The 12,935-nt window shown below is 38.8% G+C and overlaps 1 protein-coding gene across 1 annotated transcript in view; it reads left to right on the top strand.

Annotated features, from left to right (window-relative positions):
• Nucleotides 1-127: 127 nt before the first annotated feature.
• Nucleotides 128-12,935, top strand: part of LOC139727637 (tubby-related protein 4-like) — a 114,367-nt gene continuing 101,559 nt past the window's right edge. The window contains exon 1 of the mRNA XM_071638618.1: nt 128-257. The gene's annotated coding sequence lies outside the window, so the exon portion shown is untranslated. The remainder of the gene's footprint in view (nt 258-12,935) is intronic.

Genomic DNA, 12,935 nt, shown 5'->3' with positions numbered 1-12,935 from the left:
GCACAGCATGCAGTATGCGCATTTACCGATGCAGGCTTAGCGCATGCAAGCTGTTTGTTTTCACTCCAGTCAACCGGAAGTGACGTGTAGCCGACCGCAAGAATAGCATGCATAGTGCGCATGCAATGCATGCAACGTATCTACACTACAACACTACGCTGGACCGACTGTGGAAATGTTTGTTTGTGTTGGCCCTGAATTCTGTCGACTTTTCTGCTTTTCCTGAATTGACTGTTTGTGCGAGACGTCCCATTTACGTACGTACATGCAATGGCTTATTCGTCCAGTATCATACATTCCAGTTTCATACAATGACCTTGCATTAAATAACGATTTAAGAATCCACGATATTTCGCGATTAGTGGAACGGCCTTTGTACGAGTATTATTAGTAACGATACTACTCGCGCTGTTGTTCGTGAACATGATCATAATCATGAACACCCTGCTGATGAATTCACTCAATGCATTGCAAGCTTTAGCTTCTCCACTCCACTTATTGGTGGATACATCACATTTTATTAGTCTGTTCTGTGGTATAGTAAGCAGACTAGTATAGAGTTCTACACTTTATTGATTTAGATAATATATTTTTGTTCCTTGCATGAAAATATGCATGCATTCACGCATAAAATTTTATCTAACGTTACTTTATCTTTGTCATGTTGTGTAAACATTGTCATAGCCAATTAATTACAGCTAACGTTAGAATCTACATTGTATATGCATGGTTACTGCGACCAGCAGTCCCAAACGTGTAGCGTAAGGCAAAAAAAAAAAAAAAATTGTTTGCCCTTAATTGTCAAAACCCAAGAGGGTCGGTAGGTCGTTTTTTTTTGTTTGTTTTTTGTTTTATTTTTTAATACCCTTTTTACCCATGTAATTGTGTAACTTATCTTTGGCAGGGCATCTCGTACACTCATCCTTCTGGCAATACTTCGAGTTCTAGTTCAACTTTGTACAGGATGTGGCGCAAGTTTAATGCACTCAAAACTCCAAGGGATTCATTCAAATTTACGTCTTGCCAGGGCCCGGCGCGGTAGGCGAGGCAGAAACGCTCACTGACAGACACTTATAACGTGCGTTTGTCAATTTTTTTTTTTTGGCAGAAACGGGTTTTCCCAAAGGCTTTCAAGGAATTTTTACGAGTTGATAAACGCAAAGCTATTTTGATTATGGGGTCGGAAAGCCTTTTCGAAAGCCGCAAATTTGTGCTTTCAAAAACAGGTTTCCAGAAACCTGTTTCTAGAAGCCCTTTGAAGCACAAAGCTCTTTTGAAACGGCTTTGTGCTGCGGTTACAGTATAATGACCCCTTCTCCTCTAAGTCAAATTGCGCAATGCAGTGGTGAAGTGACAAGGCCAGTTTTCGTGTTCGCGATGAGTTGATAAACGCAACTATTTTGGTAGCCGTTTCTAAAGGGCTTTGGAAAGGGCTTTGGAAAGGGCTTTGGAAACGGCTTTTGAAAGCCGTTTCAAACAGGGGAAAGATGATAAATGCAGCCTTTGTTAAATTTTGCAAACAGCTCCAAAAAAGTACATTCCAGTTGGATGCTGGCAACTGAACTCCAAACAGTTTTGGTGCCATGACAGCTGGTAACATGCTGCAAAAGTAGCCATCTTGGCAGTCGCGCTGCGCGAACACGATTACGACGGGTCGATGAGATGAAAAAACATTTTTAGACTTTTTTTTTTCATTCTTTCTTTAGCTTGGAATAGATAGTTTTGGGTTTAAAACCGTTCACAAATTTGCTGAAGATGAAATTTGTGGAAAAAAATAAACTTGAAAGAGCCCCCCCCCCCCCCCCCCCCAAAAAAAAAAAAAAAACGACGAGAAATTTCTGTGATTTTCGGTCGGTCGCGAAGGGCAAACAAACCATTTTTTCTTTTTTTTGGGGGGGGGGGGCCTAATGGGGCTGCGGACTGTAGCATTCAGGATCATGACAGGGGTAGTATCACGGATAAATATCAACTTAAAAGCATAGAATTTCTTCAATTTGAAAACTTAACTTACAGGTGAAGTTGAAGTGTTGACAGAGGTAGGCCCTAACGTGCAACGTTTGGTTCTGCCAATTAGTCCCTTTCTGCTCGAATTGATGACTTATGTGACTCGGTCGAGAGGAACCTGGGAGAGCAACATGTACATTGTGTACACTGAAGTGACGGCCAGTGCATGCGCACACAGACATCTTATCCGGTCAATGGATTTTAAATTTGTGCGCATGTGATGTGTGCGCATGCGCTGGCCGTCAATTCAGTGTAGCTCTCCCAGGTTCCTCTCGACCGAGTCATATGAAGTCATCAATTCGAACAGAAAGGGACTATTGGCAGAACCAAACGTTGCACGTTACCTGTTGTCAACACTTCAACTTCACCTATAAGTCTTCAAATTCAAGAAATTTTTCGATTTTAAGTTGATATTTATCCGCAATTTACTACCCCTGTCATGATCCTGAATGCTACAGTCCGCAGCCCCATTACGCTACGCGTTTGGGGCTGCTGGTCGCAGTTATATGCATGGATACACAATGGAATGAATAGGTAAATTAATAGAGCCCTCTGACCAGGCTCTGCTTCTTGCTTTTGCTCTTCATGCAAAAGTAGATCTACTCTGATATTCACTATACTCTAGATAGAGCAAAGTTGTGAAATGGGCTTTACCGCAGTGCATGCATGTACATAACATGTACTTCCGCAGTCCGTGCGCTTAGCAAGCAAGGTTAGGTTTATCATTACCTCCGCCAAGGGAGGAGGTTATATGTTGTCGTTACCGTTGGTTTGTTGGTTTGTTAGTTTGTTTGTTTGTTTGTCCGTGTGCAAAATAACTCAAAAAGTAATCAATGGATTTGGATGAAACTTACAGGAAAGGTTGAGAATGACACAAGTAACAAATGATTACATTTTGGTAGTGATCCAAGAATTATTTGGAAATTTATGAAGGTTTATATTTTGGCAGGTAGGGTCATTGAACTTGGGAGTTCAAGCTGCGCATTTTTTAGGTTTTCAAATGCGCACTAAAAGTGAGTGCTCTAGTTTCTGCTAGGGCAAGGCGTGCCGCGCAGCTGAGGGTTTTTTGATGACATAACAAAGGCTTCTATATTGGGAAATCGGGCGATTTTTCAGCATGTAGATCTATACCTATAGGTGGAAATCACTGATCTCTATGAAAGAGCCAAAGAGCTTTTCCCCAGTGGTGGAGAGGAGAAAAAAGAGCAAGATCATCGCTGGGAAGTAGCTGCTTGGCGGAGGTCTGCGCTCTCAGAGTGAGCACTTTTCTAGTTTGATTATAGTCTACTGTCTAGATCTAGAACGTCTATAGATCTAAGGACCATGGTAGGGTAGTTAGTAGGTGAGGGTTGTATTTATCTACACTTTATTATGGTTAGATTAGTTTCGGGACATTAGAAAGTCCTTTGATAATAACAGGGAAAAGAAAAGGGAAAAAATGACATGACACATTATCCAGCAATATTTTGGGTAACTTTTTTTTTCTTTTCATCATTTGAAAATGGCTCAAAACTCAGAATTACTTGGCCTTACATCGGCAAGTAGCATTAGTCACTGTAGTGTATGTCACAAGTAAGTACCGTACTTTCAAAAATAGCAGAAAAACTAGAGAGGGGCCGTCAAAGGCGGCAGACCCACGCCTAAGTACAAAGTCGGGGTAAACATAATGTGCATTCGGTCATCTACCAGAATTCGGCCACTTAATTGCCAGTGTGCTTTATCACCAGCCAGTGAGTTCTACCAAAGATCGTACACTGAAGTGTACGATCTTTGGTTCTACAGTCACATCACACGCAAATCACATAATTACACATACGGTATTAACACTCATTCACGTACAGGAAAGTCCTTAAGTCTCCTCCAAAAATCCATCGAAAATCCCAAATTCCACCGTCAAAAGTGCAGAATCGGAACTTTTCCAAGCGCGCGCGAATTAAGTCCAGTTTTAAGAGTATTGTCTACGCGACGGGTCGCGGAAAAAGCGCTAAAAATCGAGAAATACGCCGTTTTCTTGCGGGATATTTTGATTATAGCAAGCCGAGAGTGTGATGATATCAAAGGTCGTATGAGTGTACGATCTTTGATGGTATCCACAAAAGCAAAAAAGAAAAACAAAATTTACGTACCCCCTAGGCAATTACCCCTATGATTAGTGTCTACGGGAATTATTCAATGCAAGGGTTGAATGCAAATGTCTACTGCACCAGTATTCGGCCACCAACGAGCGCCGCAACGTCCCCGGTGCAATTTTGCACCAACAGTGTAGAGCGCGATGCATTTTCAGCGGCCTTGCACACGCATTGACATTGAGCACGCATATCGTGCAGTGTGACTGCGACCGAGCAAAATGCTCCTCCAACGAAAAAAACAATCAATGTTAATTTGAAAAATCATCAAATATCAAAGGTCGTATGAGTGTACGATCTTTGATGGTATCCACAAAAGCAAAAAAGAAAAACAAAATTTACGTACCCCCTAGGCAATTACCCCTATGATTAGTGTCTACGGGAATTATTCAATGCAAGGGTTGAATGCAAATGTCTACTGCACCAGTATTCGGCCACCAACGAGCGCCGCAACGTCCCCGGTGCAATTTTGCACCAACAGTGTAGAGCGCGATGCATTTTCAGCGGCCTTGCACACGCATTGACATTGAGCACGCATATCGTGCAGTGTGACTGCGACCGAGCAAAATGCTCCTCCAACGAAAAAAACAATCAATGTTAATTTGAAAAATCATCAAAATACGGGCCAGTTTGTGATGACGGAGAACGAACTTTCATAAATCTAGAAGGACATAGTCCCTCAAATAGGCCTAAACGTAAATTTCGGAATTCTTACGAACATTTGAGCAGCGAAGTCGGATCGTTGGGGAGTTTATGTCTTCGTATGGTAGCGGAAAATCGCAAAGTGAGAAACGGGAAATTTTCGGAATGGTCACTATACCATGGGGTCAAAACTTCAAGGTCACACAGAATTTGCAAGGGTCAACCGATTATCACCAAAATCTAATCGATTCTTTCCTGTCATTATCCAAACATTCCCTGAACATTTCGTGCAAATCCGTTTACCCGTTCTCTTGTTATCTTGTACACAAACAAACAAACAAACAAACAAACAAACAAACAAACATACAAACAAACAAACAAACAAACAAACAAACAAACAAACAAAAAAACAAACAAAAAAACAAACAAACAAACAAACAAACAAACAAACAAACAAACAAACATACGGAACCCTTTACATAACCCCCTGCCGATTTTCATCGGCGTGGGTAATAACCTGTTTCCTCATGTATCGCAGTACAACATGGGTTATAAAACATCAAAAGGTCATCTAAATGAGCCAGCATTACTCTCCTTCTAGAACATGACTCCTGACCTCTTCTAACTTTCTCCAGTAGAAAGAACCACTATTCTTAATTACATGCAAGGGATGCCGGGGGAAAAACCTGTTAATTTGATACCAAATACAATGGGATAGTCTTTAAATTCAGACTCATAAACTTCTTTTTACGCAAGTCGTGACATACTTCTTTCAATGCATTACTTGGGTATGGGGTGGGGGGAGGACTTTTTTAAGATTAATCTTCAGTAATTAACAAAGACTAAGAAAAGATCATCTATTGTGTGTATGACCTATTTGATTATTGATGTCTAACTAACATGTGAATTTTGAAGCCTGTTGGAGCTTTCTTTAAGAGGTTACAACTGTCGAAAGTGAGAAAACTGTGATTGCATATTATGGCCCTATTGTGCTTAGCACCAATATAATTACTAGTACACTTATGTATCATGTCTATAGTTGACTACTGAATGTGTTTCCTTGCATTACCTGAGTTATTTATGTTAGTATTAAAATGGAAATCTTCCATGAGAGGATGTAGATGTACGTACCAACAAGGTATATTCCTGTCAACTACCTGGGTAGCTACATTACCGGTATATCCACATGGATTATATGGGAAATTTAGGTGAAGTGGGATTTACCCAGTACCAGAATTATGCTGCACTGCAACTGACCACATTTTCTGCAGTTACAACAAATCGATAATCTGACATTCAGGCTCATCCAGCTTTACATGGAATGAATATAGCTTTAAATTCACTTTTATGTTTTTTTATTTTAGGGTAAATTTCTGTATGAAATTCTGCACATGTAGGTTTGTGTAAGAAAAGAGAGGTTAGAAAACTACTGATCATATTCAATACCCGTGCAAGGTTCGACAACATAGAAGCCCATGGCTTGCAGGATAGTTGCAGACTGTGCTTCTCTCCCTCATAAATGTACACGTGTGTTTTCCATGGTGAAGGAGTCAGTTTGCTGGTATATTTTGAGTCCAAGTTTATGCCTAAATACTACTGAGTACTACAATGTACTACTAATAAAAATCTGATGAATACTAGTAGTGTACATAGATTCACATACAATGTACCGGTACCTGATAAAATTGTCTCATCAGAGCCATCTGAAAAGTGTAGGATTGATTCTGAACATTCTTGAGTTCATATTGCAAGGCATTGTTTCTGAATACTTCTCCCATTCACCTTTAATAAAAAGTGTGTAAAGGTCATACATGTATGTTATCATTCAGGTAAAAATGAAAAGTTGTAGGACTTGATTTAATTAAAAGCAGTGGTACACATCAAATCATTGATACAATGTGCAGTGTACGTGGCTGAGGCTGAAGTGGTTCTTTGGCATTTTAATGCCAAGTGCACATCTCTTGTATTGACAAGTGTGTTTTAAACTTATTACTTATTATTAGTTTGCAATATCAGTGTTTTATGTTTGGATGCAATTTGCTCCAGATACTGTACTCATCCCCTCCCCCCACCCATATTGAGGGACTTATCAACATCACCATCTGTCCATGTTGGAAGGAAGAGGAAGAATTTGTGCCAGTTGTGGAACTGGAATACAGTGTAGCCCTTAGATTATAATAATAATTGTGGTGTGCATGTTACAAGTAGTCTAAAGATATTTCAAATGTGCAGAATATAGGGCACTTTTTTTTAAATTTTGTGCTCTGTTTTTAAGTAGAGGAGCCTGAAAATATACAATGCTGTATCCAAGCATTTTTAAGACATAAAGATACATATAGGCCTTGATGGAGAAATTCCTTGTCCTCCAAATTTTATTAACAAATCAAGTTCACTGAATTTTGCTTAAAAATGCAATGAGATATGCATCTTATAGGTTTCACTTACCAGTTGCCACTTAAAGGACAAGTCCACCTTCATATACATAAGGATTGGGAGAATGCAGCAATATTAGTAGAACACATCAGTGAAAATTTGAGGAAAATTGGACAGTCTGTTCAAAAGTTACAAATATTTTAAGTATCTGCGAAGTCACTGCTGGAAGAGAAGACTACTACAGTGTATGATGTCACATGCGTACAACTATATAAGGAAAATAAAAAGAGAATTTCACAAAACTTTACTTTTTGAATAAAGTGCACATTTCTTCGACTTGCTACTGACGTATATTAAGGATAATATTATTCCCCCTGCCTTCTGAAAGAGAGAAGTCTAGTGTTCTTTTGTTATGCGAGAAAAATGGAAATATGTTGAATTTTCTTTATTCTTTCTTTATATCGTTGTACTCATGTGACATCACAAGCTATAGTAGTCTTTTCATCCAGCCGTGACTGAGCAGAAACTTCAAAAATTCATAATTTTTGAACGGATTGTCCGATTTTGCTTAAACTCTCAGTGATGTGTTCTACTAATATTGTTGCATTCACTCAACCCACATGTCTATGAAGGTGAACTTGTCCTTTAACAGTTAGGCCTACCAGTACCCTTCTTTTCGACTGACTTCCTCTCTTTTCATATATATTATGTACCTAGGCTACCAGTATTTTTGTTTCAAAGAAAATATGCCGAGGGAGCATGGGAGAGACCAAGAAATTAGGCACAGCGTTACTGTGCTTTTAAGGAAATTAAAAACTGAACACAGTGAAAAGGCATCATAAGAAAATCATGGAACAGCATGCAGGTTTGCATTTTCTTAGCCTGTCACCTCTTGATCATACAATGCATTCATCTGATAATGCTTTGATACAGAATTCTTGGCATCCAAAATGAATTTGAAATAGAGTCTGGTGGATCTTAGCTTTCAGTAACATGTCAGAATGGCACATTACAACAAGAATTTTGTAACTGCTGCTGCCTGCATAGTCCAAGAGCATTAGGTCAAAAAAGGCTTAAACCTGGACATTTTTGGTAACAAGCTGATTTTTTCAGGATAGGTCCAGAAAAATGTCTAGAATAACATACTAAAAGTCCTCATTAATCCTCTTTGAGCGTTTTCCGCAATCCAAGATGGCGTCCAAAATGGCCGCCATATCCAGAAATTCTTATAACTTTTCAACCAGAGAACCAAAGTACAAAATTTAAATGTCTAAATATATGTTTTTAAGCATGAAGAACTCAATAAAACACATATAAAGAGATTTTGATGCGCGCAAGTACGGTAATCCAAGATGGCGTCCAAAATGGCCGCCATATTTTGAAATTCTTATAACTTTCCAGCCAGGTACCGCACATACCAAATTTAGATGTCTAAATATATGTTTTGAAGGATGAGGAACTCAGTAAAATACATATTAAGAGATGTTGACGGACACAAGTACCGTAATCCAAGATGGCGTCCAAAATGGCCGCCATTTCCTTAAATACATATAACTTTTCAACTAGGCAACCCAATACAAAATTTAAGCGTCTATGTTTCGAAACATAAAGAACTCAATGAAATACATATTAAGAGGATGTTGACGCACGCATGTCCCGATTAAACCGCTCGACCTCTTCCTAAAATGCAAAATGGCGTGCAAAATGGCCGGCAGTCACAATTTTATCTCACAATTATGTAAATGTTAGTATAGTTTATAAGAAACATTTTTATTTAAAAATAGTTCTTATGAGTAAAGTATACAAATAAAATATTTGGATGTTAAACTCAAAGAGTGTGTCCTTGTTACGAGAGAAACATTTCACCATCGTATTTGTTGCTAAACAGAGAGCCTACTAGATCTTTTTACCACATGGTCTATTTTCGTCACCTCAAGCACATGGAATGAAAATTAAGTGCTAGCCCTTTTTTACTACCAACGCATTTGGTGTCTACCATGAGGTGAGTTCCATTTGAAACTGTCAGTTATCACTCAAGAAGTAAAAACAATTCTTGCTGATGTCTGTGCTACATAAATGTTGAAAATGAGTGTCTGCATGTGCGACAAAATAATGTGTAATTCATCACACGACAGTGAATTTCTTCGCTGCACGTATATTGCTCCACCTATTAAAACAAAGTGTCTAAATTATCTTATTCATTTCGTGTAGATTAGGTAAAACTATATTATAGATAGAAATCAGAGAATGTGGCACTGGAATACTCCTCTCCTACACGAGGGATCTTCTTTTTACTCGAAAGTGAAACATATAGCGCAAACGTTTGGTTAGATATTGAATTGCTTCCATCAAAGAGTAGGAAATATATAAAGTATAGTATTCAGGGAAATGGGCAATATATGGGAGGGTGTGAAAGGGGGATTCCCTCCCCCTCCCCCCAACATCAGGAAGATTTTGCATTTTCAGACTTGATATTCAGACATCTGATGCACCCTATTGGTGAAATTTTAAATTTTTGTTTCCATTAAAAAAGGAACAAAAAGTTATGTAATCATGGAAGTGCGCGGTCATAGGGTTGCCCGCTCCCACACGAGGGCAAAATTTCGTATTTTCAGACCTTAAATTTACAGATCTGTTGCACCTTTTTGGTGAAATATCTGATATTTGTTTTATATTTAACGCTAGAAGAAATATATATTCAGGAAAGTATCGGGGAGGGGGAAGTATGTGGGGAGAAAACTCCTTCCCATACGATTGAGAATTTGGCATTTTCCAATTTGAAATTCAGAGATTGAGCGCACTCTTTTGGTGAAATATCTGAGATTTGTTTTTGTCCTAAAATTAAGAAAATATATTAAGTGTATTAGTGGAAATATGCCGGGGAGGTGCAGGAGAGGTGTATGGGGGTGATGCACCCTCCCACAAAATGGATTTTCATTTTTTTGGTCAGGTTACGGGTTTAAGTATGGTGCCCAATGTTGGTGACATACTAGATTTTTGTTTCTATTAAAGAGTGTAAGTAGAATAAAGAATAAAGACTAGCATATCCAAGGCAATGAGCTAGTAGAGGATGGGGGAGGGGGGAATCCCTTTCGACTGGAGGGAGTTTTGCATTTCTTTGATCATTAACCGGCCTATTGCACCTTTGGTGTTATATTGATTGTCCATCCTCAAAGAGTAGATAATTCATAGTCTCAGTATCCCCATCCCCTCCAACTCCAGGGAGCTTTTATACTTGAATTGAAATGAAAATAATTATAATCATTTACACACATTTCATGGAATATTTGGGAATTGTTAATCAAAGGGGTATTTAATTTATATTGGGGATGTGAGCGGTGGAAGGGTTTTGTAGGAAGGACAAATTACCCTTACTTTTGCATTTTGTAAGTGAAAGATCTAGTGCACACATTTTGATGACATATTTGGAAATTTGTTAATCTCAAAAGTGTACAAAGTCTATGGAAAGGGGCCGAGCGAAGGACGTTTTGCATTTTTATGATTGCAATTCAATGCCAAAGTGCATATGATGAATATTTGGGAAATAATGATTGTATATAGGCCATCCCTTTCCACAAGGGGAGGGGGAATGCATCCAAGCGAACCTATACCCGTGTTGTGCACATTTGAGGGAAAGATTCCACTGGACCTTCTGAGTTTTTGAATCTCGAACATTATGTTGAATATCTTTGTCTCTTGGTAAACAAACGGCGGCCATTATGGGCAACATTTGGTTTTTGCGAAGAACTCACGAGGTTTTATTTGTACTTACGTGCTTCATGATCACTGTATAAGTATTTTGTTAGGTTCCTTATGTCTCAAAATATATATTTACACATTTAAGTGCGCATCGATGGCGGTTAACTAGTTACAGGCTTATGAGAAAAACAGGAAATGGCAGCCATTTTGGACGCCATTTTGGATTTCTGAAAGTGCTTAAGTGCTTTATTTGTGTTTCAAAATCTCCGAATAAGTATTATATTTGGTTCCCTGTGACTAAAAACGTATATTTCGACATTCAAAGTGTGTACAGTTGAAATCTACTTACTTGCAAAATTATGATTAAAAAAAAATCTGAAAATGGCGGCCATTTTGGACGCCATCTTGGATTACGGTACTTGCGTGCTTCAACAACTCTTAATATGTATTTTATTGAGTTCTTCATCCTTTAAAACATATATCTAGACATTCAAATTTTGTATTTGGGTTACCTGGCTGAAAAGTTATAAGAATTTCAGAAAATGGCGGCCATTTTGAACGCCATCTTGGATTACGGTACTTGCGTGCATCAATATCTCTTAATATGTGTTTTATTGAGTTCTTCATGCTTCAAAACATATATTTAGACATTTAAATTTTGTATTTTGGTTCTCTGGTTGAAAAGTTATAAGAATTTCTGGATATGGCGGCCATTTTGGACGCCATCTTGGATTGCGGAAAACGCTCAAAGAGGATTTATGAGGACTTTTAGTATGTTATTCTAGACATTTTTCTGGACCTATCCTGAAAAAATCAGCTTGTTACCAAAAATGTCCAGGTTAAAACTAATGCTCTTGGACTAGCAGTGAAATCTCAAGATGACATTGAGACAGGACTACATGTACACTAGAACCAATGTTACTCAGGTTTGCCAGTTTTGGCAACACTGTGCAAATACTGCATCCGCACCGCCAAAACACACGCTGGGCATGTTTACACAAGTTGACAAGATAACTGTAGATTTGAGAAGCTTTATGGCCAAAGGCATGAGAGAAGTAGGATGAAGTGGGAGGCACTCTTTCAAGTTGCCTCCTTCCATGGTGTTTTATATTGCAAACGCTGGCAGTGCGTCCTGTGCAGCATCCAAGATCCAGAAGATTACTTTTCCTCAATGAGCACCTTAATGGATTGCACAAATTTGATCCTGATACGCCTGCATGTATGTTTGCAGTACTTAATAGATTGGGTGTCTTTTAATAGCCAAGGGATGTGTACGTACATTTGTATGTACATGCACAGTTGTATACTGTGAGCGCTTGCTACATGTTCAAAGCCAGCACTGGCCTTGCGTTGAACCGGAGGCATCCCTGGCATAATAATTGTTCCTCCTGCTCTTAGGAGCGACACCAACACCGACTGAGAATCTTAATCCCCACGGACTTGACTACCTGACACCAGACCCCTGGAATCTGCCAGCCTACATTTCCAATCAGGGTAATAGCAACGGCACCCCCAGAGAATGTTACTCTGCTGTGCTCCATTACAGATATCTTTTCTGTAGCCTGTACATGTACAGCATTATCATTTAGCCCGTTATGTACGGGAACCTGGCGACCTGTGTATTAAGTGTATGGAGGTCTCAGAATTCGGTGTGTAATGGGTTAACCTTTTGAAGTTACAGAGAATTCATTGTAAAAAAAAAAAGTGACATGGAATATCAGGAATACTAGGGACTGAAGTAGGACACACTGATCACCTTGTACATGTAGATATTGTGATTGAGAAGGCATCCCTAATGTAAAGCAAATGATGACACAATTCCAAGAAACATAATTGTACAGTTGGCATCGTACATATACAATGTATGATTGAGTAGAACTTGCATTTATACATGTAGGATTATTGGGTAAAATCCCCTCTTGCTGACTGTGTGGTGAGTGTACACTGTACTACTAATTTATTCATCACCTTGAAGCAAAATAGTCTTTCAGTTTAATACAGAGAAACTCAGTGTTCAAGTACATGTACTATCCTTAATTTCATATGATATCATTATGCTCCTTATGTTGATTTGACCCTTTGACTGAAAGC

Source organism: Diadema antillarum, unplaced genomic scaffold (assembly GCF_040938485.1).
Source record: "Diadema antillarum isolate AM-2024a unplaced genomic scaffold, OU_Dant_1.0 seq00000137_RagTag, whole genome shotgun sequence".
NCBI lineage: Eukaryota > Metazoa > Echinodermata > Echinoidea > Diadematoida > Diadematidae > Diadema > Diadema antillarum.
The sequence above is the reverse complement of the archived record's forward strand: the minus strand, read 5'-3'. Positions and strand labels throughout refer to the sequence as shown.